Source organism: Coloeus monedula (genome assembly GCF_965178545.1).
Source record: "Coloeus monedula genome assembly, chromosome: Z".
NCBI lineage: Eukaryota > Metazoa > Chordata > Aves > Passeriformes > Corvidae > Coloeus > Coloeus monedula.
Window position 1 is genome coordinate 57,114,530 of NC_138822.1, and position 27,857 is coordinate 57,142,386.

Consider the following 27,857-nt stretch of genomic DNA (forward strand, 5'->3'; position numbering starts at 1 on the left):
TAAAAATGTGTAGTATGTGTAAAGAGGAGAAATCATTGGAAAAAAGCCCTACACATTTGCTTGTAAATGACCACTGAATACCACAGAAATGTAGTCAATATTGATTATAACAACTATGTATATTATGCTTACTGCAGGCTAACCTCCAGGTGTTCTTGAAGCAGAAGGAATAGGAAGCAACTGCAGGATTTAGCAAACTGAATATTATTTAACTTAATTGCAGCAGATACTAAAATTGAAACATACATAAAACAGGTAACTAGATTTTTAAATGTAAGTATGATTATGACTGTTAAAGACATTAATCAAATGTCCTGGACATTTTTCAATTTACATATTTATTAAATAAGGTCTTGTTAGACTCTTATTGCTAATAATGCTATGTCTGTAATGAATGCCACCTGAATGAGGAAGGTGGAGAGGTGGGATACTACAAGAATTACAAGAAGCTTGCTTTGGAAAAAATCTGACCATTTTCTCTATTTATGTTAGAGCTCTGCAGGTACTAATATAATGTTCTCTGCCCATTTACTTTTATAAGCAGAATGTGACATGCTTTCTGAAGTTGACTTTTTTAAATAAATAGATAAAACAATGTGAAAAAAAATTAATCCTAAGAAATGAAGATTCCTGTTTTTGATCCATCAATTGAATAGAAAAATAGGAAAAAAAATAATTAAAACAGCACGCGTTTTTGAAGAAGAGGCTGGTCTAGAACTTACAGTCTGAATAGAACAAATATTTGTGCAATAACAAGGAGTAGAAAAAGGAAAATATCTGTGTTGTTCATAGACCTGGAAGAATCCCTGCCTGAAAACAGAATCGTCCCTCTTAAACTGACACTCCCTGGACCCAGCTATCCTGTATACTCAGTGATCGAATCACTGTCAAGAAGTTACTTTCCCTATTTTCTCACTCTGTGTTACTTATCCTAATTATTAAGTTCGTGAGAGTGAAGTAGCTCTCTGGCTATGTCTACTGCCTTTTATCTCATCCTTGCTCTGGATGATTTCTCCTATCCTAATTTTATTTCTTGGGTCTGTATGGTCAATTATGCATCAGTGAGAAGGATCTTGCAAACAAATTCGTTTGAATTTTTTTGAAATACCCAAAATTGCATGAAAAAGAGGAGGACACAGAGACTGGGTAGCTTATTCCACTTCATTAACAAGAAATTTTCATCCCCATAACTTCTAGCTAAGATGTCCTCTCACAATTACTTTCTGCTAGGTTTTCTTAAGAGGCACAGCCACAAGGCAAACATTTTGTCAAAAATCACAGAAATGTACAGACTGAGTAATAATTTAAAAAATAATTTTGTGTGAAATTGCCAAAAACTCTGACAATATTAATCCTTTCTTTATAATACAAAATAAAAAGCAACACCAAAAAACAGTGTAAATCAGTTGTGTTCCCTTGAATAGGTGAATCTGAACTCCTACAGTGTTATGTCTTTTTAACAACATTTTTTAGAGAAAAAGCCCTTCCAATGCTTCACCAAAGTTTTATTTAAGAATGTTTAAACCCATGGCGACTGAAGAGAAATTTGAGGATCGATACATGGAACCTTTTAAAACAAGGATTTTTTTTAGAAGCAGACATCTTAAATGATAGTTGATACCTTAAGTTTCTGTAGCAGAGGAATAAGTAAGACATTCAGAAATAAAATATTGACTTTTCCTATAAGATTTTTATCATTGCACTTTTCTTAAGAAAAACAAAGTTATTGTACTTCTTTATGCAGTTGCACACCGTATGACTAATCACCTAGGATAATTTCTGGGGACATTACTAATGCAGAAAGGAGAAAGAGGGTAAAAATTCAGTATAAAATTAGGAAGCCCTTGAATGGTCTTCTTAGAAGATTAAGGAAGAAGTCGTATCTGTATTTAAGCAAAACTGTGTTAAGATTTCTGTGCTAATTTAATCAGTTGGTACATTCATGCTATGAAGTAGAGCAGATAGATATGAAGCTCTCTTAACCAGGCACAACTAAGCTAGCTTAGAATTCTGGAGCCAGTGTCATAGGTTACACTGGGCAGTGCCTTGCCAGGAACTGCTTAGTGTTTCTGCTTGGCAAAGCCTCAGGAACGCTGTATGTCCAGTAATGTCTTAAAAACCTGACATATCTACAAATATATAAAGAGATTATACATGTACATGTGTGTGCATTCGTACAAGTATATGCATGTGAAGTATGCCCTACAGAGAGAACTTTTTCCTGAAATACGGGTATTCTAGATGTTCCATGTAGGATTTCTCCTTCATGTTATCTTTTTGCTTACCACTTCAGCACAGTGAGAAGAATTAGCTCAGAAATGCAATCAGATTTGTAGAATCGCAGAAGTATTTTCAGATGTTTTGGCACTTCTCTGAACTGGACTACCGAAGCTGCAAATCTCACTGGGAGCAGAGTATCTGATTCCTTCTCACACCACTGTCTCACTAGACCTAGGGGTATTGCAGTACAATGTTTGTTAAAACCAACTACCTGATACTCAACAATGCTTATATTAACACTAAAGACAGCTTGAATGTGTTTGCATCTAAACATGTATGTGGGATGTAATTTCTAATTCATGATAGCTATAAGCATTCATTGCCTAAAGAATATATAAATGCTTCATACATGTTAGCACGCAGTTACAGTGATATAAACAGTTTTAATTATGATACTAGCATAACATAAAAGGTAAAAATCTTTCCAATTAAAAGCATAGTGAAATACATATCTTTGAACAATAAGGAAACAATAAGAACAAATTGATCAGCAACTATAAAGCTTTTTTATTGTAAGCTATAAAGGGCAATATTTCTACAAAGGTCTGAAGACAGGACAGCATGAAAAATTATTTAGTGTAAAATTGTGATAACTGCATATTATTTTCAATTAATCTTTTTTATTATTTTACCATTTCCATGGGGAATATAAGCTGAAATGTACATTTATGATACCTGAAAATAATTATTGTGCTTCTTATTGTGCTTCTTCTGAGAGAGGCAAACTATAAAAATCCTGATTAGCCGTGTTCTCTGATGTCTGACTTCTTAACAAGACTAAGGGTCACCTAGTCTTTTAGATACTATCACAGCTTCTGAATTACATTCTTATTAACATTCTTTTCAAATGGAAAAATATATTTTACTTTGCAGTTTTAATATAAACCAGTGAACTAGTATTGTGAAAAAAACCTCCTGCACTTCTTCCCTGCAATCACCACATATTATCTTCCATAGCACAAATTCTTTCTCCTGATTTTTTTTTCAACAAATGAAAATTTAGTTAAATAAAATCTAATCGTTTATAGAAAAATCTGATAATATCAGAAATTGTTCCTTTGAGACCTACTGAACATATACAATCCAACTCCTGTTCCTACACAGGAACATCCCCAAGACTCATACCATGTGCCTGAGAGCATTGTCCAAATGCTTCTTGAGCTCTGTATGGATGTATAAGTGAGGGCAACTGTATAGTCCTTAAGTCAAAGATGCACCTCATATGGGGCATGTATTTTTGAGTCTTAATCCTATCTTCTGGTCTGACTGACCTGAATATGACAAACCTTTAGTAATCTGTGGAGCTTTGCAGAGTGATGTATGGATAATTCATTTACTGAGATTGTAAACTAATTTTTAAAGTTTGGTACTTATTGTAGGGGAGTTATGACATAAATGCAAATTACAGTCATTAGAAACCTTGAAAGATTAATATACCCCAAAAAAACCATTGGAAATGGCTTAGTCTACCCAAAGGTTAAATAGGTAAGCTTTATTAATAGGCCTTACACTATTCCTAACTCCAATATTCAGAACCTGAAATCAGATTATGTTAGAAAATGTCTTACTCAGATGAGGTGGGGCACCATTACAAATTCTAGGGTTGTGTCTTTTTAAGAAAAGACTGATGTTGACTATGCCCAAATAGACACAAGGACATCTCATAGTTTTCTTTCCCAAGCATTTGGCTCATTAACTGAAAAGAACTTTATGAAAAACACACATAAACACTTTTCATATATCATTGTGCTATGAATATAAATTGCAATTTCAAATCATTCTGTCAGCCTGCTGAGCTGGTTTTTTTAAGATATATGCAAGACTGTATAATATTAATCCATCTGAGTACAGGGAAAAAAGAAAGTCAATAAAGATGATGCAGAAAGGTGGAAATTACACCTTCCTGTGTTAGCAACAACTGACTCCCTAAGAAGAGCTTATTTTCAGCAATTCTGGGAACTTTGACAGGGATGGAGGGACCCAGTTACAGTCACCCGAGGACATCTGCTAGTTAGTTTTGCAGCAGACAGAGGCAGAACTTCTACATGCTTCAAGGTGCTTTCAACTGCCCCTTTATGCTTCTTACCCATTTCATGAGTAGAATTGCTGCTGTTGTATACACTTGCAATCTGTCTGGTGTCCTGGGGTAGACAAGGAGCACAGAGTGAGGAACCCACATGGCTTTCTGCTAGCACATGCTGGTGTGGTCTGTGGAAAAATCTATTACATGCTCATCACAGAGAGCTCATGGAGAAAGCCCGAAGTAGAGTTTTGTACCACAAACACCTTACCGGACAAACTGACTAGTCCAAATATTTCCCAACAAAAAATTAACTTAAAAAATTTCACCCTGAAGAAGGAAGTGGAAACATCTGATGATGCTCTGTGGCTGTAAACTGTGTTTTATACAAAGAAATCCTTTCCTTCCTCCTTCTTTACTAAGGAAGTCAGGTCAGCCAGTTTAGTATAAATGTATGTTTTGTACCAGAATTGTCAAATGGCCGTGTTAACCAGATATCTAGTCCTTGATCTTTGGTGGGACAGTAGCTGCAGTCACTGGGAACCTACTAGGATTTGCAGAGAAGATTGATTTGCACTCTGATATGAACTGTTGCAAAACAGAAAAGGAACTAGTATGTCTTCAAAGTTTATTTCCCGTACCTCTAGCTCATTAATTACAAAGGTGAAGAACACAAGCAAGCAGTTTTCACAGGTTTTTGTGCTGTGTTTGGGATTTTCAGAAGAGCACAAAACACAGCCAATGTCTCCCCATGGTAGGAAGGTACGATCCCTGACTTTGAGGAAAATCTCATCTTCTCTCTTTAAGTAGTTTACCATTTTGCAAGGGTTTCGAACCATGCACAAGTATAACCATCCTCTTCAGCTCTCCTCACATAGAGATGGGTTGTCATTCAAGCACAGCAACAGGACTTGAAACTAGTTTATCTTCTCTTTACAAATAACCTGCCATTAAGCAAGGGATTGCTACCACTCTAGCAAACAAACACTTTGGTATGGATCAATAGCCATTTTTTGAAAAGGATATTTTATAAACATCTTCTGTATGAAAATGTTTCTTTTAATTTCCTTATAAACATTATTGGGGTTTGGTCTGGGTTGGTTAGTTTTGTGTTTGGGTTTGGTGGGGTTTTTTTCTAAAATGTTAGTTGCTTTGATCTTTTAACAAATTTTGGAATCTTTGAAATACTGATGTTTCTGTGTTCCCATTTTAAGCTCTATATGCCAACAAACCATAACAGTGTTAATTTCTACCTGCTGTCCAGTCACTGAACCTATGAAATGAATTATTCTCTAGTCAGGAACACCTTGCAGTTTAGATCCTCTAAAGTAAAACTGTATTTTAAGGTTACAAGGGTCACAATCACTAATAGAGGTCTCTAGGCTTTAGATTTAAGAGTTACTTTGTGGAAAGGAAAATCCTTTCTAAGTTTTCAGCTTAAAAAGTGAAATGGCTTAGTAGAGCCTCCAAGAATTGCAGTAAGCTTATCACAGCCTCAAAAATCTAGTTAATGTAATAAATTTTGGCAGGAGCTGCTAAGATATTCAGCTTAGTTTCATAGAGAGAGGGAGAGAGAAGGAAGGAATAAACTCAAAACAAAGGCCATTTGTTCTTACCAAATATAGTAGAAAAAACCCACCTGGTTTCATTGTGTATTTATTTAACCTCAAATGTTTTCAGGTAATGGTATATCAAAATATTTCATAGCAGAATAACACACAATAATGCAGTGAACCCCCTTATCTTCTCCCAAACCTTATACTGCTGGGGCAGTAACTTATTGCTTGTTGTGGCTGTTTAGTCTTGTCTATCCCCAAATTTCCAAGGAGCTGCTCCCTCACTCATCTTCCTCCAGCCTTTTTCCCTCTGCCCATTTTCATTTTCAGCATCCCCTTCTCCCTGAGCTGCTGACTGTGTGCTTGTGGTCAGTCTCCATAGCAGTTTGCATCTACTGTTTCTTCTTGCTCATTCTTTACGCTGCTCCGGTGGGGCTCCTTCCCACAACATGCAATCTTTCAAGAGCAACATCCTCCTCTGTAGGCTCTCCACAGGGAATGTCTGTTCCAGTGCCTGGAGCAACCTCCTCCCCTCCTTCCTCCCCGACCTCAGTGTTTTCACTGCTGTTTCTCTCACTTTTTGTTCCCGCCTCCTCTCCCTGTGCAGTGTTTTCTGTCTTAAGTATATTTTTCCGGAGGTGATACTAGCATGGCTGCTGGGCTCAGCTTTGGACAGTGGTGGCTCTGGAGCTGCCTGAATCTGCCCAACACAGATGGGTCGTGGGTTGGTCACGTGCAAGGAGAAAAGAGACCTCCAAGTTCAACTTCCGAGCTACATGTGTTCTTTTGGGGGATCCATAGCACTCTGAGACCCACACTTAGGACTGAAGACATTTGGCTCTAGGAACCCCTGTGTAACTCCTGTTTCCACTGCTTGGGGATCTCCACATGGCCAGTCAGCTGGTCTGGACACAGAAGCTTTTCCATGGGGTCAGCTTGAATGGTCTCCCCTATCTCAGCTCAGCTGGGTGACGTTGGTTAGTAAGGTGGCCTGGAAACAAATGCCTTCCCTCCTCTATAAAACCCTCTTTCAGGGCACCATGCTGCTTGACTGTTAAAGTGGTTTTAGGAGGATCGCTGGTTTACACAGCCTCAACAGTCTTCCAAGTGACATCTTTCCAAAAGACTAGTAGCCCTAGCCCCATATCCCTCAGAATGGGGGCAGGCAAGACATGGACAGGACATTTGATTGTGGGTGGTGGGCAAGATCATGCGCAGGTTGGCTAATCAAGTGGGACTCCAGTTTCACAGCCTCAGAGGAAGCAGCTCCAGGAGACAGGGTCAACCTTTTACACAGCCATAGTCACCTTGGTCAGAAAGAGACAAAAATAATTACGAGAATAACTTAAAAAGAAACAGAGAAACAGGTGAATCTGAAGCAACAAAAAGCAGTATTTGTTTATTTTTCTGTCTACATGTAAATGAATTGAACACAAATTTAGCAAAATAGCTTTCTTAATGCCTTGAGGAAAGATTCCTTCTCTTGATAAAGCCTGACTGCAGATTTGAAAGAAATTCTATTTCAGAACATGTTTGTGTGATCTCCTCAAAAAAAGATTTTCTTTTCCTATCACAAAGTTGCCAGAGACATATTTTCTCTTTAAATATGATTAAGAACTCTTTTCTTAAAATGAATCCCCTTAAAATTAAAATTCTTAGTCCTTATAACTCTGCTATATGAGGAAGATGGGGATTCCCACTGAGCATGAATTGCAGGTGAATGTGAAGAACCTCAGTGGTGAGCCTTGATTTCTCTACTGTACAGAGAGGATCAGTGATGGTGCTTTGAACCCTCCAGGTTCTCTGAAGAGAAGATACAATAGGGAAAAATAGAAGTTTTGAGTATGTTTGAGATGTTTGACCTTGAGATATAGCATGAGAGATATAGCATGAACTCTGCCCCTCAGATTGCGATCCCTTCCCCGAGCTGCTTCCAGAGTAAGATAGTAAAGCACCCTTCTGATAAATCTAGATACAAAACTGTTGTGTAGTATTTAATTAGTAGTGTATTAGTTTTTAATATAATGTTTTTCATGTAACTTTGCCTTTGAATACTGTAATATTGTTTCTTAGCAATGGTGAAAGGGCTGTCACTAAAAATGGTGAATAGTGGCAAGCACCTTCTGCATTAATGGTTCCATTCTACCTGAACTTAAATAACTCATTCACAACTCACCACAAACCTAGAAGTTCTATTTTCATAAGTGCCACCAGACACAAGCTGGAAATAGCATACTGCTTCCTGAAAAGTTTTGGATAATCTCAGACAGGTTCTGCAAAATAGAAAATTGCTGTTAGATAATTTGAAAGAAGTTTCAATCTTTGTTAAGAACATAAATTGTGCTAATCATGGTATCCCTGTTGGTATATTTTTGCTCGGACTGAATTCCCATGCAGTCTCTCTGTAGCCTGAAGTGCCTCAGGACCAACCATTTCATTACCTTTCATATGTGATATCTGTCAGAGGCCAATTTTTCTTGTTCTTTGTAGCTTATCCTTCTTATATCAAGATGCAGGTAGACAAACTGATTAAAAGTGGTATGATTAAAGGAGTTCAGGCTAAATATTTAACCATTAAGTGCCAAAAATTGTCATGGATGGTTTTTCCTATTATTTATGGGGGTAGAAAAGAGACCTGAAATATGCCGTCCTTGGGAGCCATGTAAAAAATTATAGCCAAATGCCTTTCAGATATGGGAGGAATTCTTCACAGCCTTTTTGATTTTGCCTTGCCACACAGCAAGTGCCTGATGATCAGGATTTCCTGAAGGCTGAATCTTTTCTTCTTTGCTTTTCTCAGTGTACAGCCATAGAAGCGGATGTCACTGGGTGTAGCCTGCTGAAGTAAATACCAGTGTTTAACTGAGATCCTTAATTATTTGAAAGTACTATCTTTGCTAGTATTTCACATAAAGGTAAGCTCTTCCTAATAACCCTGACATTAGGAAACCGTGTTTAAAATGTGATGAGATAAAAGTGTGCAGAACACTTTTGGCTCAGTAAAGCAGACTGAATGTTTTAATTTTCTAAGCCAAATAAAATGAAAGAATAACGTTCAAAAATTAGATTTTTAAAATCTTTCTTAGATGTTAAGCTAAATTTATCCAAGTTATGTGTAACTCAAAGAATTCTCTATAGTCTCAGACAAGTTTAGAAAACAAAATTGAAAGTAAGTTTTACTGCTGTTATTGGTTGGATTTTTTCATGGTATAGTGTATTGCTAAGTTATGGAAGTCATTCTCTTGAGGATGTGTGGACTCCAGAGGAGGGAGGATGGATGATGTCTGTAAAAGAGGATAGATCAAGTCATTGTGACTATGCCTAATAGTACTAATCAGAACAGGGTGGGTTTGAGCCAGGAATAGCTCCCAGGTATATTCAGCTGATCAGACTAGTCAAATTCACTGTTTTACCACCTGCTCTCATGCTCCTTTTACAACTTTGACTAATTTTAGATACTGGAGTTGAATTAGCAATTTATAGTGCATGCTTACCAGATGCTGTTGACATGTGAATAAAACAGCAACACAGTCAGGCTGAAAACAATTTTTGAAGGTGACCTTGTGCCTGAAATTTTCAAGTCTAAGATAAACAATAGCATAGAGTCATTCACCTAATGCCAAATTAACCAAACTGAAGGAATAGATATAGTACCATAGAAGTGTTTTGTTAATATGAATCACAGTCGCCATAATTTAGCAAACAAACTGTGTAATTCTGGCACATGACTCTATCTGGTTGCTCATAGTGAAAGTTTCCCAATGCTGGACTTGGTTATTTGCAAATGATACATCTTATTTTCATGCATTTTGTGAGTCCATCAGTTGACTGTTCTACAGAAGATGAAGATAAATTTTTCATAGAAAAATTATGTATGCCATTCTGCAAGCCAGCAAATCTGTTTTAATTTAAGCTGCTGTCCCAGGCATTCCATATTGGTTTTTTCATGCCTGGTCAGTGTAACACAGGGAATGATGCAGAGGGCAAAAATGGATTTTACAAAGGGTCCACCCCCTATAAATAAAGCACAGATCTGAATACAGTCATGTTCAGTTTTGGGCTTTTTTATTTTCCTTCTGCCAGAGATACACTGTGTAGTATTTTTAAGTCAACCGACCACCAAAGGCAGGTTAAGAGGACCAGTTACCCAAATTTTTGATTCTCAGACTCTCATTCTGTTTTGCCATTAGGACACTCTTCTCAGAGTGTGGAGAAAGGGAATTTAAAACAAAGATGTTGATCCCATTTGGATGAAGAGATAAGACTTTTTGATTTGTTGTTTTGTTGTTGTTGTGGTTTTGGTTTTTTGGTTTGTTTTGATATATTTTTTGTAGAATCCCTATGGAAAAGTTATTAAGTAGATAGCTGCTATAGCAAGCATTTTTTTTTCTCAAATAAAACATTTGTTTATCATGCAGGGTCTGTGGTTGCATATGTAAGACTGACTAACAGTGAAAACTGAACTGTGATTTAGCAGATACATATAGTATGAAATTTATGTTAGTTGGGTTTAATGCTTCTCTTTTGCTGCTAGAGCAGCCACAGGAACTGTTGTCATAAGTAGAGAAGACAGGGATAGAATCCAGTCACCCAGAATCTAGTCAAATAAAAAACCTGAAAAAATCTACTATAAATTTTACTGGAAAATTTGTTTACAGATACTACTGAGATTTCAACTACTGTAATAATTTTAACTGTTATTTTGATTCAACTTCCATTATTGTTTTCTGATTCTTTCTATACTGCAAAACTTTCCCCCTGCGGTGTATTTTTATAGTGGATGATTTCCCCTGGCATTAGATCATGACTCTTCCTAAAATATTTGCCTGAGAGCTTTTGCTTCTCCATTGGGAAGAGACATCAAAGACTTATCATCTAATTGATTTTGTGTTTTGTCTTTTTCTTCCATGAAAAATTAGGTCAGCACAACACAGGATAAGGTAAAAAAAGCATTTAAATTAAGACACAGCCTATAGCTTCACCAAGACCTATTCATATCCACTGTAAACATTTTGCTAGGGTTTTCTTCTTAAGAGATATTTACTTACTAGGAATCTTAGGGGTTCAGTTTTTGGAGGTGTTTAACCTAAAGTGTCGAGAAACTTGAACATTGAAATACAGTGGCATAGATCACTAGAATATAGAGACTGAATACATTGTCCAACTGAAATGTAAGCTTTGAAATTCCCTCAAGTTAGACAGGCTCCATTCTTTCTGAGGTAAGGTTGTAAAACCAGCAACTTAACTACAAGCATATGGACTCCTTGTGCTGCCATTTCAAATGATGTTTAGCTCAAATTATTCAATCTCTGAAAACTGAGATGGGAATATCTTCAGCTATCTTAATTCTTTTATCAGATGTGTATCTATATGATATTATATTGCTATGAAAATAAAAGAGTGATCGGTGTTCTGATAACTTTATAAATCTGTCAGTTACAATTCCCAGTGAAACCAATTGAGTTTTCACATAGAAAGGTGAATAGAAAGTAGATTGCTACATGTCAGCAGCACGTTTCAAATTCAGAATCTTAGGATGATTTTTTTTTTTAGTTATCAGAATGTGTTTATATTCACAGCAAAACTTCTGAGATATAGGACTGAGCAGTGAAAAAAGAATAGGGGGAAATAGCTGTGTGCAATGAATAATGATATTTCAACTGCAAGACAGTATGGGTAAAACAGCATTTCTACTGGATAAAACACCCTGGGTTTTAGAAGTGATATTATTTCTTTGAGAATTGTTGTAGAAGGAAATAGTGAAATTTTCTAAAGGTTTTTGTAGTAGAAGCCAAGCCTTTTTACCTTCAGTTAATGGCCTTACTTTGTGTTTCCAATGATGCCTCATTCCTGAAGTTTTCAAGCCAGGTTGGATGAAGCTTCAAGCAACCTGGTCTAGTTGAAAGTGTTCCTATCGGTGGCAAATCATTGGCAGGAATAGATGATCTCTAAGCTCTCTTTCGCTTCATGAAACTTGATAGATTCAATGAAGAAAGAAATTTGACTAATTAACACATTACTTAAGTTTCAGTCATCTGCTTTCAAACTGTAATAAATTGATTGGCAAAATAAAAGCCAAATGAATATTTCCAATTCTGTATCTTTAGTTGATGTATTTCCATTGTGCAGATCAAAAATGTGAGACTTCATGAATATGAGATAACCAGTTCCTGAGCTAGTGTGGATATTAATTTAAATGCTGAGGCTGGCACAACTCCATGTTACATCTTTCTCAGCAGCCAAGTAGTTCAGTAATATTGGTAACATGAATTAATTGTACTGCTACTTTGCACAGAATTTCTAAGCCCAAACTACCCAGTCTCTGCTATCATTGCTGCTATGAAGCCAGGATGACATCATACACTGACATTCATGCCAATCTCTAGATTATTTCCTATGTATCTTCCCATTCAGGTAGCTCACTTTATCCAGATTTCAGACCACAAAAGATAGATCTGAGTTTTGCATTGCATGTCATGATATTTCTTACATTGCAATTTTTAAGATTTATTGAATTATTAGATTTATTGAGTCTAGCTGTTCCTGAGCTTATATTGCAGTGCAAGTGGATATAAATATAACAGACGTAATTCACTACTTGTGTTTACTTTTAAGAAGCAGTATCTAGAAGCATTTAAGAAGCATTCTTCTAGAATGTGACAGTGGACATCCAATTGTAATGAAAAGTTGTTTACATTAATTTGTGCAGTAAAATTAATTTTTTTTTTGTGAACTCAGGCCACCTTTATGTATATTGAGTGGTGGTTAACAGCCCATGAGCTAAATTAATTTCACAGGATGTTTCTACTTGACTTGCCAATTTTTCAGGTGAAAGAAAGAAAATAGTTATACCATCACTCAGACTGGAAAAAGCTAAAGGATTTGTCCTCCACCATAAAGTGGTTGGAGATGCATAGAAACACTGCTTGTAAATGGGAAAAATAAAGGTCCCCATGCTTTTGCAGCCTTTACATTGGCTGCACCGTGAACCTAGTGCTCAGGGTGAGACAGTCAGCCCTCCTCATCCTACCTGCTTCCTTGCCCAACTCTTCAGAATTCACCTTTGCAAAAAAAGTGCACCTCAAAGGGTTGAGATAGGGAGGTCAGTGGGAAGGATATAAGGCTACTTGCATGGAATCATCCAATGCTGTCATCAGAGGAAATATAACAGTCTTTTGGGAAATCCACTGTTCCTTGGCTATGGGAAGAACAAGGATAGGCTTGAGTTTAACATCTCTACAAAAAGGGATAAAGGCCTGGAAAAGCAGGATCCAATTTCCACAGAGTCAAAGGCAAGTCTCGGCTGCCTGCATGGTAAGGATCTGTATCCAGTTCTACAAATGAACCAAGTATTTACTCTCGTTGGTGAGTTCTAGATGACACTGTTATTGATGTCTGGATAAAGTCTTTTCTCACTTTGTCATACTTGACCATCTCGTGGTGTGTCTGACCAACTTGTTAAGCTTCCACAATGACATCACTGCTGTGGTTGACAAGGGGAGTGCAGTGGATATTGGCTACTTGGACTTCAGCGAGGCCTTTGACACTGTTCCCATAAGATCCTCAAAGAGAAGATGTCGATGAGCAGGCTGGATGATCAGATTGAACACTGTCTGAATGACCAGGCTCAGATGGTGATGATCAGCTACACAAAATCTGATTGGTAGCTAGTAACTGATGGTGTACTCCAGTGGTAAGTACTGGGTCTAATCCTTTTGAACATCTTCATTAGTGATCTGAATGATGGACCAGAGCATACCCTCAGCAAGTTTCCTGATGACACAAAACTGGGTGAAATAGCTGATCAGAGAACCATGCTGCCATCCAGTGGGACTTCATCAGGCTGGAGAAATGGTCCAACAGGAACCTCATGAAGTTCAGCAAGGGAAGGTGCAACATCCCAAATGCAGGGAGGAACATGCTGGGGGCCACCCAGATGGAAAGCAGCTCTGTGGAGAAGGGCCAAGGTACCATAGTGGACATCAAGGGCCAATGGTATCCTGGGCTGCAGCAGGAGAAGTGCTGCCACACAGTTCAAGGGAGCTGATCCTGGCCCCCTCCTCAGCCCTGGTGAGGCCACAACCAGAGTACTGTGTCCACTTCAGACGTCCTCAGTACAAGGGGCACACGGACATATAAAGTCCGGCAAAGAGCTACAAAGATGATGAAGGGACTGGAGCATTTCTCAAAAGAGGGAAACCTGAGTGAGCTGTGATTGTTTAGCCTGGAGAAGAGCAGGCTCAGGAGGATTTTACCAATACATAAAATGTACTAAATGGAGCCAGGTTGCTTTCAGTGCTGCCCAGTGACAGAGTAAGAGGCAATGGCCTAAAAGTGAAACACATGACTTTTCTTGTAGACCTAAAGTAGTTCTGGGTGTGTGTGTGTGGGCGAGCAGGTTTCCTGCGAGGTGCTGGGATCCATCCTTGAAGATTTCAAAGGCCATCTGCATGTGGTATTGGAACTGCCCCTGGGTAGCCCTGTTTGAGCAGAAGACTTGGGCAAGTTTTCTTCCAGAGTTGCCTTCCAACCTCAACCATTCACCGATTCTGTGAAAAGAGAAAGATTAGTTGACAGTCTAGTTTCTAAGCTTTGCTTTCTGTTTTGACATATCTCAATCGTCTATAATGGGAGTTTAGACACCTACATATAGGTATCTAAATATGGATATAGTCTTGAACTGAAAGAAAAATGGGTTATCTTGTTTTAACATAAACAGTAACATACATTTTTATTTGTTAAAGGGTGTTACTTCAGCCACTTATATTTTCTCTAGCTCTTATGTAATTTTCTTATTTTATATTTCTGGTTTTCTCACTTTTTTTTTTTCATTTTCTACCTTTCTGCTAAACATATATTTCAAAATCAAAACTTTCATTAAAAAAACTAGATGATTCAGAAATAAGTAAAATGGTTTAATTATTTAATACAGAGGAATTAATAATAATAGTAAAAAAAATCTTAACAGGACAGTATTAAAACATTTTAGTTACATGACTTTCACTGCAGCATGATTTATGTCATGGGATGCTTAGGATAGATGGTGTTATCTCTGTAGAGTTACAGGGGTCCATTCTCAAAAGGATGTGTATAAAATAACCTCTGAATAAAAGTACTGATTGGGAGAGGGAAGAGATAGTGTTACTTGTGACCCAGTGGTACTTTCAACACCCTACTTAGGATGCACTTAGGTTAAGTAAAAGTTCTGCAGGCAGGAATTTCCCATGAGATGAGGGAAGTGTTTGAGGTACTCACAGTTTGTAAGTGTTATACAATTGTTAACCACCATCAGAAATACACAAGATATTTGTGCATTAGTGGATGTACTCCAGAGATGCTGAAGAGGTAGATTATAACTTTCCCTGACATTCCTTTTTTCTTTTTTTTTTTCAGTCTCTTTTTTTTTCATACATCACTGAAGTCCTGATAACTTTAAAATCAGTTGTATGGTGGCTTTGCTTCCTATTTGCCTGGTTATTTACTATCCATTAGTGTATAAAATTTCTGATAAAGAAAGCCCATCATATTTTCTTCTGCTATGATGACTTGCACATTTGGTAGCTTCTTCATCAGTTCATACTGCATCATCCTTTTCTTTAATGAAGGGAATGGAAATTATCTAGTTTGTAATGCAAGGTAAAATATGACACTACTGGAAATATTTTCATGAAGAAATAAAATGTGTGGCATCTTTAGTACTATATATATGCCTCCTTTCAAAAAGGAAAACACTGGCAGTAACTGACTCAGTTTCCCAAAAATCTGTCCCCAAAAGTGTGTATACCTCTATTCAGTCCAAGTGCGCTATTCTGCTGTGGATCAAAGCTAAAAACCTGTCATGAACTACTCAGTAGCAAAACCATGGTCCAAAATATGGAGAATAATAGCTGTGAGAAAACATTAATGTCATCAGAGTGAGCTGTGCGCAAGGAGAGTAATTCTTGATGTGTTTATTTTCCAGCAGTATTAGCTGCTTTAGAGCAAGCACCTATTTCTTGAGATTACCTTACTTCATTAATATCTGTGGTCTGGAACAAGGTACAGTATTACAGCTGTAGGTACAGGTTTCTCTTTTGATTTTTGCTTATTAAAAAAGTAGTTCAGTGCCCACTTACGCTCTGACAGGGTTGGCAGGCTGCTTCAAACTAAAAGGTGTATCACATAAGAAATATTTCAGGTAAACCTGGGCAAGTCTGAGCAAATTTCAGATTTACAAGCACTTTTGTCAAAAACATAAAGTTAACAAGATGGAGAAGAAGGGAAAAAAACTCTTCTGAGCTTCATAATCTTAATTGTTATTTATAGCTGTAACATACTAGAAAAAAAATGCCTGAATTAAAAGGCGTTATTTTAATGCATGCTGTCTCTTTAATAATGAACTTCAATGGACAGAATAGCTGGATGCCTTTTTCTTGTAGTCAAGTAAGCTTTCATCACTTTTCCCTTGATGTTGGATTATAGAGCAAAGTTAAAAAGAAAAGTGAACCTCAAGCCAGGTTTTTAAATCCAAAGATAGGCAACAAATTTAAGTGCCCTGATTCTGAAATGCTGAGCCTCTGGCAACTTCCATTTACATTAAAGGGAGCTGCCAAGGGCTCAGCACCTGAAAATAAGGTCAGTTATTGAGGCACTTCACTGAAGATGGATAATTCAGAGATAATCCATAATCAGAGCACAAAATGATTGTACCCCTTTGGGAGGCGACAAAATTCTGAAGTGAAAAACAGAGTCTCGTCATTTTAACATTTCTTACTCTTACTAAGCAGGAAGAGCAGTATCCACAGAAGAAATAAAAATCTATCTATTTTACAAAATATGAATACTAACATACTTAACACCTTTAAAAAGAAAGAAAAAGAAAATAAACCCAAAACAAAACAAAGAACAAAACACTGAAACAAAGTGGGGGGGGGAGAGGTGTTTTAGGGGCCAGCACAATTTGAAAAATCAAATTTCAGATCATTGAGTCATAACTTTGCCTTCTACTGGCTAGTCTGCCTCTGAAGGGTGATACTTTCACCTCAAAATTTCATTCTTTCATTCTTTCACCCAGTATGCAAGAAACCTATCTACACACAGAGCTGAGGTACTTATTTATTCCTTCTGCCCAGGTAGGGAGCTAGGTGGCAAGTCCACGGTGGGACACAGAAGGAGATATATGATTATGATCTTAGGCTATTAGCAGGTCTCACTTAAGTCATTACTTGGCTAAGTTGCTATTGGCTCATCCTTTCCTGGCTTTGTTTTAAAGGCAGATGTGTCCCAAGAAGTAATAACACAAGCTCCATGTGTAGTGGTCTTTTTGTGGACAGGGGGCATCTGAGCTGGGGTGTATTTTTCACTATTTTAGTGTGCAAAGGACACAATAAAAGGAGTTTGTTTGAGCAAATTCCCGCCACAAAACTGGTCAAAACTGGAGGTGTAGTTGGCTTATCATGCAACATTCTTGTTAAAAAGGATATTATTTTTTAAGTTCCCACCACTTCAAGGACTTATATCATAAATTTTCTATTTTCTACATTCCTGTGGTTATTTCTTCCACTGCTTAACTGCCTTGTTCTTTAGCTTTTTGCTTGGAACTTCACCCCCATTATTCAACAACAGAACCTTTTTTTTCTCTTTCCTTTTTTGTTTTTTTTCCCCACATTCAGGTAGATATTCTGCATGTAGGTTTGATCCTGTCAAAAACATGAATCTGGGACCAGGAGGTTCCATTAAATCTAATTTTCCCTCTTAGTTATGTCCTCAACCTGGTTATAGTAGTACCATAATGTGTTTTGTTTGGAAATTAAAGATGTTGAAAGGAGGGAAATGAAAAAGGATTTTCAGCAGTTCTGTCAAGTTACATTGCTCTAACCCTTCATTTTCTTTTGAGCTCCAGCATGTATTTTTTATCTGATTTTTCCTCTTAATTTTGAGTCTTCTGCATCTCCCCAGTACTAAGCTATTTCATGGTATGAGCTGTGCTAGTACTCATATTAAAAACATTCCTTTTCAAGGATTTTTACTGAGCTGTGAAAATTTGCTCTAGGCAGACACATGCCTCGAGGCTGTGATGCACAAGGCTTGTGCAATCTCCAAGGCCATTTTATGACATTGTTTCTTTCCCGCAAGGGTTCCAACATGAAAGTTCCAGAAGTTTAATTTTTGTGTCCTAATCTGCTGAAACTCTGCAGAGTTCTGTCTAGTTACTCCAGAGATTCAGAGAAGTTTTATGTCAAGGAGCACCAGCCAGCTCAGAGAATCCAAACTGGGCCTTTCTCCCTGCAAAACATGCTGGTGTACATTACAACCACATATCAAATCAGCCTGCCTCTTCAGCCTCACACTGCTTTGAGGCAGCCCAGATGTCCACAGTGACCTGCCTTAAAAAGGCTCTGCTTTACATAAGTGACCCTGCCAACAAACACACTTTTCCCCTCAGAAACTGATTCATAAACTTTCTGGACTCTGGACAAACTGTGCTTACAGACAGAGATTAGATCTGGGTATGTGTGAAAAGCTAACACTTTGGGAAGTGTAAAATCCTCCAGACAAATGTAAAAAACCCAGAAACTGATAGAAAAATGAACATGAAAATAAGTAATGAGAAATTCTTGATTTAATATCTCTCTGCTTTGTTTTAATAGTCTAAGGCTGTGTTTTAATACTGTTGGACTGAGCAGTCTCATATGTAGGATAGCACTGAGCAAGAGCTTCTAGACAATCCCATAGGGATTTTACAGGATCTGCAGAGCAGGGGGGCTGTAGGAGCCATTACCTTATAAAAATTAGACTAGGTCTGGGGTTAAACATGGTAAGAACTTTGTGAAAAGGTTATATGGGGGTGCCCTCTTCTTGGCTGGGATGGAGTTAATTTTCTCTTAGTAGATCATATAGTGCTGCGTTTTTGATTCAACATGAGAATTGTGTTGAATAATTGGTCCTCACATTTATATGAAAGCATGATGTATAGTGAGATCACCTGTGATGTGACAACTCACACTTGTACTGCCCTTCACTCTACTCTGCCCTCTACTGAGCGAGGGAGAAAAGGAAAGGGGAAGGGGAAGGGGAAAGGGAAAGGGAAGGGGAAGGGGAAAGGGAAAGGGAAAGGGAAAGGGAAAGGGGAAGGGGAAGGGGAAAGGGAAAGGGAAAGGGAAAGGGAAAGGGAAAGGGAAAGGGAAAGGGAAAGGGAAAGGGAAAGGGAAAGGGAAAGGGAAAGGGAAAGGGAAAGGGAAAGGGAAAGGGAAAGGGAAAAGGAAAGGGAAAGGGAAAAGGAAAAGGAAGGGGAAGGAAGGCTGCCTGTGTGGTGTTTCCTGTAGAAGTGACATGGTGTGTGACAAGGTTCCTGCTTGAAATCAAGTGAACCAGAACAGAAATTCAGGCAGTGATTGTGACTGTTCAGTTTTTTCAGAACAGGGTAAAATACCTGGGTTATGACTCTGGGGAAGGAAGAGCAAGAAAGAGTAGGAGAACCTGTGAGTTTCATTTACGTAGTGTACAAACGCAAGAGCACAAGATGCTAAGGGTACACACAAACAATAGCAAGTTGAGAACTAAAGAAGCTAGTCAAATATGATGGTTTAGTTGACCTACTTTAGTTCAGACAGTGGCCTCTGAGTGTTCCCCAGGTGCTAAATGAGGCAACATTATGACTGTAAGTGCTGGTTAACACTCCATCCTTTTGGCCAGTAGGGAGATCAGTTTTCTTCCTCACAAACTACATTATAGAATCATATGCAACTAAGATTTTCTTATATCCTTCCAATCACCTTTGCCAAGCACAGCACTGACATACAGAGCTTCTATAGAAAGCATAGAAAATTGTGTTGTAAAACATTGCTGCAGGTATGTAGTCCAACCTTTTTCTCAAAGCAGGGCTAACTTCAAAGTTAGGCCAGATTACTAATGGCTTTTCTTCAGTAGTTTTGGAAATTCCAAAGGATGGTAATATAGCAGTCTTTCTGTACCTACTACCTCTGAACCACTCTTATTGTGAACCACTCTTACTTTTTCATTATGACTATTTAGAAGTCCTTTGCTTCTTCCCCAAAGCAAGGAGTACCTCAGAAACAGATTATCCCAAGACCCAAGCAGTATCTCTGCTCTTCTTCTTTCATATAAGTGGAATATACGTTTCTGACACAATTTGCAGTATGACATATTTTTGTAGCTTTCCAAATGCAGTCTGAACAAGAATGTTTTATGTAAATATAAATTCTGTCAATCGTTTTATAAGCTGACCATATTATCTTTAATGTTAAAACCTTGATTAAAACCTTGATGTTAACCTATCAAATCTGATTCCTTTTTTTGTTTGATTCATTCTGCTTGTTTTTGCAACCTCTGGTCATTGAAAACTACAGGCTTATTTTGTAGTTAAACAGTGTTTTGTTTTTATTCAAATTACAGTGCTTTGAGAGCAATTTTGTATAACTACTGTTTTTTGAAAAACATGCAAGGTTTATTGGTATTGGTATTCTTTTACTTTTATTGACAATCAACTACTAACATGGCTATGAACAATATGTTATTTTCAAGATTACTTCAACAAATATTAGTTGCTAAGTCTTCAGCCAAAAAATATAATCATATGTATGATTATGTCAACCCTAGAACTTCCATTTTTACTAACCTTGTACTATTTGTGAAAACCTAGCTTTTACTAAAAGTTTAGATTGATAAAAATATGCACAGAAGATTTTTTAGTATAAAAATCCCTTTTTGTTGGGATAATTTGAAATATGTTTTTAATGATCTCTTTAAAGGCACATTTGTGTTAATTATGACAATATGAAATTATGTACACAGAAATTAGATACCTATTACCTACAAATGTAGCAAAATATGTTACATGCTTCTTATTGTGGCATGGGCTACATATGTTGAGTCTTGATATAATAATATACTGTACAGGAAAAATCTTCAGAAAAATAGGCAATATCTTTCCTATCAGTAACCTTGGATGAAGTCAAATAAATTTAATTTGTAATAAGACTTTAACTGTGGTAAGTTAGTAATAGTTTTCTAGAATTTCACCAAAATAGCTGGATTATGTTTTGAAAACATTGTGCTAAATCTCTTCATCCTAAGAATGAAGATGGTAGTTAATTGGTAATGGCTGAAAAAATATACTTTTGGAGGTATAGATACCCCTGGGAGGCTTGCATAAATAACTAATGAAGGAGTGTCTTTGGTATTACATTTTGAACATGTTGGCATACAATCAGGTTTTCCAGACGGAAGCATAATCAGGTTTATTATAGCAAACTAATATCAGAGCATATCTGTTTTTACAAATATTTCCAGAAGTCATTTTGGAAGCAGTGAAAGAATATGTCCCTTTCAGAAAACTTATATTTTAAGTATGTGTAAGTTTCTGTAGGAGAGCAAGACTATTGGACCTAGATATAGTCAGGAAGCACTTAGAAGAAAAATCCCTACAAGACTTAAGCCTGGAGAGAATAACTTTGTTTAGGATGTCTATGAACAGTGCATTACTAGAAACTTGGCTAGAAGATAAGTCTACTATAATCACAAAAAATATGTTTGCAACATCTTTACACTCTTCCCTAAGCACCTGTCTTTGGCCCCAGTAAGATAGATTTTTGCTCTGATCTGGTTCAGCCACTCTCATATCCATTGGCAGAAAAGCAGTTGATTATTATCTCCATTCTTATTACAAAAGAATATCGCAAATCTGATCCCCAGAATAATGTGATGAAAGAATGAGTGTACACTTTTTGCTATATATGATCAAACCTTGGTATTTACTAAAAGCAATCTCATTAATTCAACACCCTAACGTTTATTTACAGCGCAAGGACAAACAAGCAGAATCTCTTTTGATGCAAAAATGTTTCTTTGTTAAGTAATTTTCTTTTGGTTTGTTTATTTTTGTACATTCAGCTACATAAAATACAAAGAATAAGTGCTCAGTTGCTGAACATATCAGATGGAAAACATAAAAGTTTATGTTTAAATAAACCTAAATCTGTGTTCTAGACCTCAGCTGGAAATGGATTTGAAATTGACAAGCATAACAGCTGAACGTTATATGCACTTCTTTGAAATGGCCAACTTCAGATGATCTCAACACCCTCTAAACTCTTAAAGATAATAGGCCAGATAAAAACAGAGATTCCAAATTGTGCAGAGCTTTATACTGTAGGTTGTCATATAGCAATTTTAAAATCAATTTGGTGTTGAATAGTAAGGCTGTGTAATTCGCTCCGAATTCAAGTTTCCTACTGAGACCTCCTAGTGCATGCTAAATCACAGCATCTGTATTCTGTTTGCTTAGGAAGAAATTGCATTTAGGGGAAATATGCAGAAAGTCATGCAGCAACCTAATTCTATATGCTAAGATATTTAGACAACATATGGTAGTATACACAGTAATGGCATTTTGTGAGCTGTAGCTCAGTAAACTCAATCTGGACATGAAGTTCCAAGGTCATATTCTTGATGCTGTTGCTTATATAGTGTTTAAAGTATTAAAGTAATATTTCCTATTTGAAAATTCCAACGACTTATCCTTGTTTTCGGTGTATATTTTTGTCCATCAGAAGAAAAAAAGAAGGAGCAGTAGAGGAATAAAAGCCTACCAATATTTCCTAAACCGTCCAAAGCCCATGCTGTCAGTAGATCTCAGCATCCTTTTTTCTGCTTACTTTTGTCTTGTTCTCTAAAAACCTATCCCAACATTTGATGAACGGTGTTTTAGATGCTAGATGAAGTAAATATTTTGGGAAACTATGTGTACACAGTTTATTTCAAGAGAATTGTGTATCACTGTATTTAATGCAGCATTTACTATTTGGTGACTTAAATATATTTTATTGGTTTCCACATATAATTTTCCCTCCAACAATAAGAGAGAACTTATTATCCATAATAAAGAGGATTTACTTAAAATTAAATGCAAACCTCCAAAACCTATTTATAGATCCTATTAGAGATGCTAATTCTTGTGCTTAAATAGAAGATTTATATTTTAAGCAATACAGATGTTAACAGCTTAGATCCAAATTTTAAAGGAAGTGAAGACTTAGGAAAATATTGAAAAAAATTGCAAATTAAGAAAAAATAAGTAATTTCATTATATATTGTATTACTTGACTGAAATAATTTATGTAATTTACCACCATTTTGGTGCAATTCATTTTATGTCTACTGTGACAAATTTTTTCCACTCCATTCAGGATGTACGGCTTCAACCAGGTGAATGTGGAATATGCTGTTCCACTGCCAAGCATCTCAGCCTTGGTTAATGTACTGGTGAAATAATAATAATAATAATAATAATAATAATAATAATAATAATAATAAAACAAAAATACCTCCCAAAATTCACTGTGTTACTGAATAAGCATTTTATCTATTTTTTTTTTTTGGTTCCATCTCCCTCTTTCCTCAAAACCTGCTATAATAAGTTCCTCAGCAAATTGTGAAGCCACTTTCCATTAGTTTTTGGAGCAAACAATTCTGTTGTTTTGAAAAATGGATACTATTTTTAATCCAATTTCTTTCTGCTTGAATATTAATGTTTTTTTTACAGTCTTCTTAAGCACTGCAGAACTACGCTCAAAAAGTTGAAGCATCTGTCCTAAAATTTTTCAAGAACATTTAGTGTGATGCTAGGCACTTACATGCTTCTCTTTTTTCAATCTGTTAATAGTAAGTTGAGAACTTATGCATCACCCTTCAGAATCACTGCAGCAAATCTGCAGATCTGTTTCAGAAGATATGCATATTTTTAGATGACATATAGTGCATCAAAGACATGGTATTCTTCAAGGTTCTTTCTAGTCTTAGATTAAAGGGTTCAAGTAACACTCAAAAGTAACAAAGATGCATAGACATTTAAAGCCAGTATTGCTTCCTTTTAAAATCAGGTAATATCAGTGAATAGTTTAGACTCATCCCTTCAGTTTTACTCATTTTTCACTGAAAGTGCAATGGAAAGTTTTGTTTCAATCTACTTTGAGGAGTAGGTAAAGGTCTTAAGTTTATTTTTTTGAACAACTCATATAATAATAGATTATAGATAATCAGTTTGGCATAAAGGAACATTGAACTATTCTAATCATATTGAAGCTTTTGTGGCAGTTTTGGAGGAGGAGAGGGGAAGGAGGATGTTTTTCCACTAGCACCTTTTTATTTTAGCTGTTTCCTTGAATGCTAGCTTTTAAAGGAATCTAGAGAAGAACTCAAAGAATTAAAACGGCCATATAGTCTTTTTTTTAAATTACGATACATGCATGTATTGTATCACTTGAGAGCAGTAAAATATTTAATATAAGCACTTAAAAACAGATAATAAAATATTACTTAAGTTAAAGTTTGCTTCGCTATAGTATGGCACTCAATGGTACTATAAGAAAATGCTAATTGCTGAATTGAAATGACAGTGTACAGCCTAATGTAGGGTAGTAAGCCATTTAAGGCAGACAAAGGGAACAAGCTCGTCTTTTTTTCAAAGAGCTAATATAGCTGGATAATTTATCAGTAGCAGAGTTGATAAGATCCAAGATTATGGTGAAAGAATGTATTTATACAGTGTATTTAAGCATAGGCTTAAACAGCACATGTTTCTCTACAATGTATATGACAATCAGGCACTCCAAGCTAAATACTTGATGGCAGCTTCAGCTGGGTGGACCAACCTCCGCTACTGGTTTGTGAATTACCAGTATGATCTCAAGTAGTTCAAAGATGTGATGTGCTGGAATTCCAGTACCAGTGCTGACAGTGTTGTAATACCACCATCCTCCTTGACCACAGAGACACATTTATCCTGCTAAACAAGATGATACAGAAATAGTGGGTTCTTTGGTTGTTTTCTGTTGTTTGCGGGTTTTTTTTCCCCGTAAATGATTAGGAGAAGTTGCTTTCAATAATGGGAATCAGTAGTAGTTCAGTGAGTAGGGCATACCTTTTTTAGGAAAAAGATTCTCAATTCTCAGCTATACAGATGAGGAACGCAGCTTGAAACTTGAATTTCTGTTTCCTGGGGGACTGCAGCACAGCCAACATATATAAGGTATCACCTGAGAAGGAACAAGGGGAGTTTGAAATAGGAAGAGAGAGACAGACCTCAAAAAAAGTTTAGGCAAAGAAAATGTATGCTAAACAGGTGTGACTAAGCCAGAACATTGTAGTATATGGTTTAAGAAAGCACAGATCACAGCTGAGCAATTCAGCAGTACCACAGTCTGGGTCAGCAGAAAATGAAAATAACTAATTTATTTCTTGCTGATTCTTAGTCTGTGCAAGTTGAATTTTGTAACCTGTATGATCAAAGGTAGTAGAAAAAACTGAAGACTAATGGTGTTTGGTCCTTTTTGAAAGATACCAACAAACAGTGAAGCTAGTCCTAAGTATGAGAAGGCTTGCAAAAATGCAGCTTTTGTGTGGTGGTGCAACACTTTTTTTTCAGTATTTTTTTCTGAATGGTGTTATTGTTATGTTATTGGCTATGGTGATTGCTGAGGATTTCAATCAGTAATTTCTTTGGGAAGAAGATTACAGTACTTCTTTCAGTTAACCTGTCCAAACAAAGCACAGTCTTAATGTCTTTTATGAAAAGAAGCAACATGCCCTTGTTCATGTTTTGTGTAGGTGGGGGTCCTGCGCTCCAGTTGTTGATCTGAAGGTCTAGTAATGCATAGACCTTGGTGAACTAACTCACTTGAAATAAAACAGTGGCGATTTCCACCTTGAATAAGTCTTTCACCTCATGGACCAATCCCTTTTGCCTAAATCAAAGTCCTTTTATCTGTATTGACACCTAGAGTAGGTTTATTTTGAAAAAAGAGACAAAAAATCCCCCCAAAACTCCAAAGAAAAGTTGCTTTGTTCCATTCCCATCAATACATTGCAAATTCACGTCCTTTTCTTTATGAAGAGAATTAAACTAATCATGAGACCTTTAAAATTCTCACCTGGATTACCTATTTGCTATTTATTCATGCAGTTCATTAAATCCCGTGAGTTCCATGAAATTTCAGGCTCTGCTAAGCATGTGTTTTGAAGGACTGTATAATGTGATTGGAGAGAAATAGTTTAAATAATAGTTAAAATAACTAAGATGTTAAGGACACTAAGTCATACAAAGAGACCACATACCCTTCCGTAATTTCTTTTGTAGTAAATTTGATGGGTGATTTTACCTCAAGGCATTGTTTCCACCAGAGATGATAGCTTATGGCAAAGAGTTATTCTGTGTTAATGGAGTTGCAGAGGTTGTTGATCCTTCCATAACGGAATGACAATCTCTCATATCTGACCCTGTCACCCCTCTTGGTAAAACCACACTGTGCAACACCAGAATTTTGATCCAATGTTAAGAGTATTTTGAATTCATTTTATTCTTGTTCTTTATACCTTGGTATGGTAGCAGAAATTAATGGCAGTAATTAACATTAATTAACTTCAGGAAGTACTCTTTCAAGCCTTGAAAACCACATGGAATTGATCTATATCTTGGTTTCTCCGCTGACCTGGATGAACAAGTGTAAAAATAACCTATTTAAGCACATGTCACAGCTATTTACTAGTTATTAAATATTTTTATGCTGATATCCATAGCACATTATATCTCTATCTGCAGCTCTTGAAAATAATTCCCGGTAGATCAAAGCAATTATATAAATGCATATTAGGAGATTTTGTGATGGCCAGATGAATAATTATTTTGTCATTCCACCATACCTACATTTTAGGCTGAATTATACCTTTGTGAATTAATCAACATGAAAACTTAAGATTTGAAAATTTTAAAAGAATTGAAAAAGGAACACAAGACATTTAACAATTGGTAAAAAATTTCTTTCCAGTTCTGTTTGCAAAGGCCTATACTAAGAATCACAGATTAACAGAATATGCTGAGTTGTAAGGGAACCACAAGGGTCATTGAGCCCATCTCCTGGACCTGAACAGGACACCCCCAAGAGTCACACCATGTGCCTTAGAGCATTGCCCAAATGCCCCTGGAGCTCTGGCAGGTTTGGTGCTGTGACCACTTTTCTGGGGAGCCTGTTCCAGTGTCCAGCCAGCCTCTGGGTGAAGAACCTTTTCATGATATCCAACCTAAACCTCCCCCAACTCAGCTTAAGGCCATTCCCTCAAGTCCTCTCACTGTCACCAGACCAAAGAGATCAGTGTCTCCCTTTACTTTGCCCCCACAAGGAAGTTGTAACTGCAATGAGGTCTTCCCTCAGTCTCCTCCAGGCTGAACAGACCAAGTGACCTCAGCTGTTCCTCATATGGCTTCACCTCTGGGCCCTTCACCATCTTTGTTACCTGCCTCTGGATCCTCTCTAATGGCTTAATATCCTTCGTATACTGTGGCACCCAGACCTGCCCCCAGCACTCAAGGTGAGGCCACCCCAGTGCAGAGAAGAGCAGGACAATCCCCTCCCTTGCCTGGCTGGTGATGCTGTGACTGATGCACCCCAGGACATGGGTGGCCCTCCTGGCTGCCAGGGCACTGCTGACTCATGCTCAGCTTGTCATCAACCAGGACCCCAGGTTCCTTTCTATGGCACTGCTTTCCATCATCTCATTCCCCCGTATGAATCTGTTCTGGGATTTGTGCATATTTAATACTAACAGGCCAGTCTGAGGGAAGAAGTTATCTGCATAATGGATAGAGTGAAATGTTTGGATAACATCAGAGATCCTGTTTCACCACTTAGTGCAAAGATATTACAAAAGACTGGGTTAGAGCCAAGTGAATAGCCCAGAGCTCTAGGCAGGAACCCAAACGCCATGCAGATCTTAGCATTATAAATGAAATATTTTCCAGTGTCTTTCAAACTTAAGTTTGAAACATCAAGCCTAGGAAACATTATTTTTTTAAAAATGTTAGAACAGATTTTATTGGTACAATTCTCAGAGATGCAAAAAAAACCCACACAGTTTTTATTCTGATTATCAATATGATTTATTTTTATAGATTTCCTGGTAACATTTTCTCCTGCATCTTTTATCTCCTCTCCTCATCTCATCAAGGT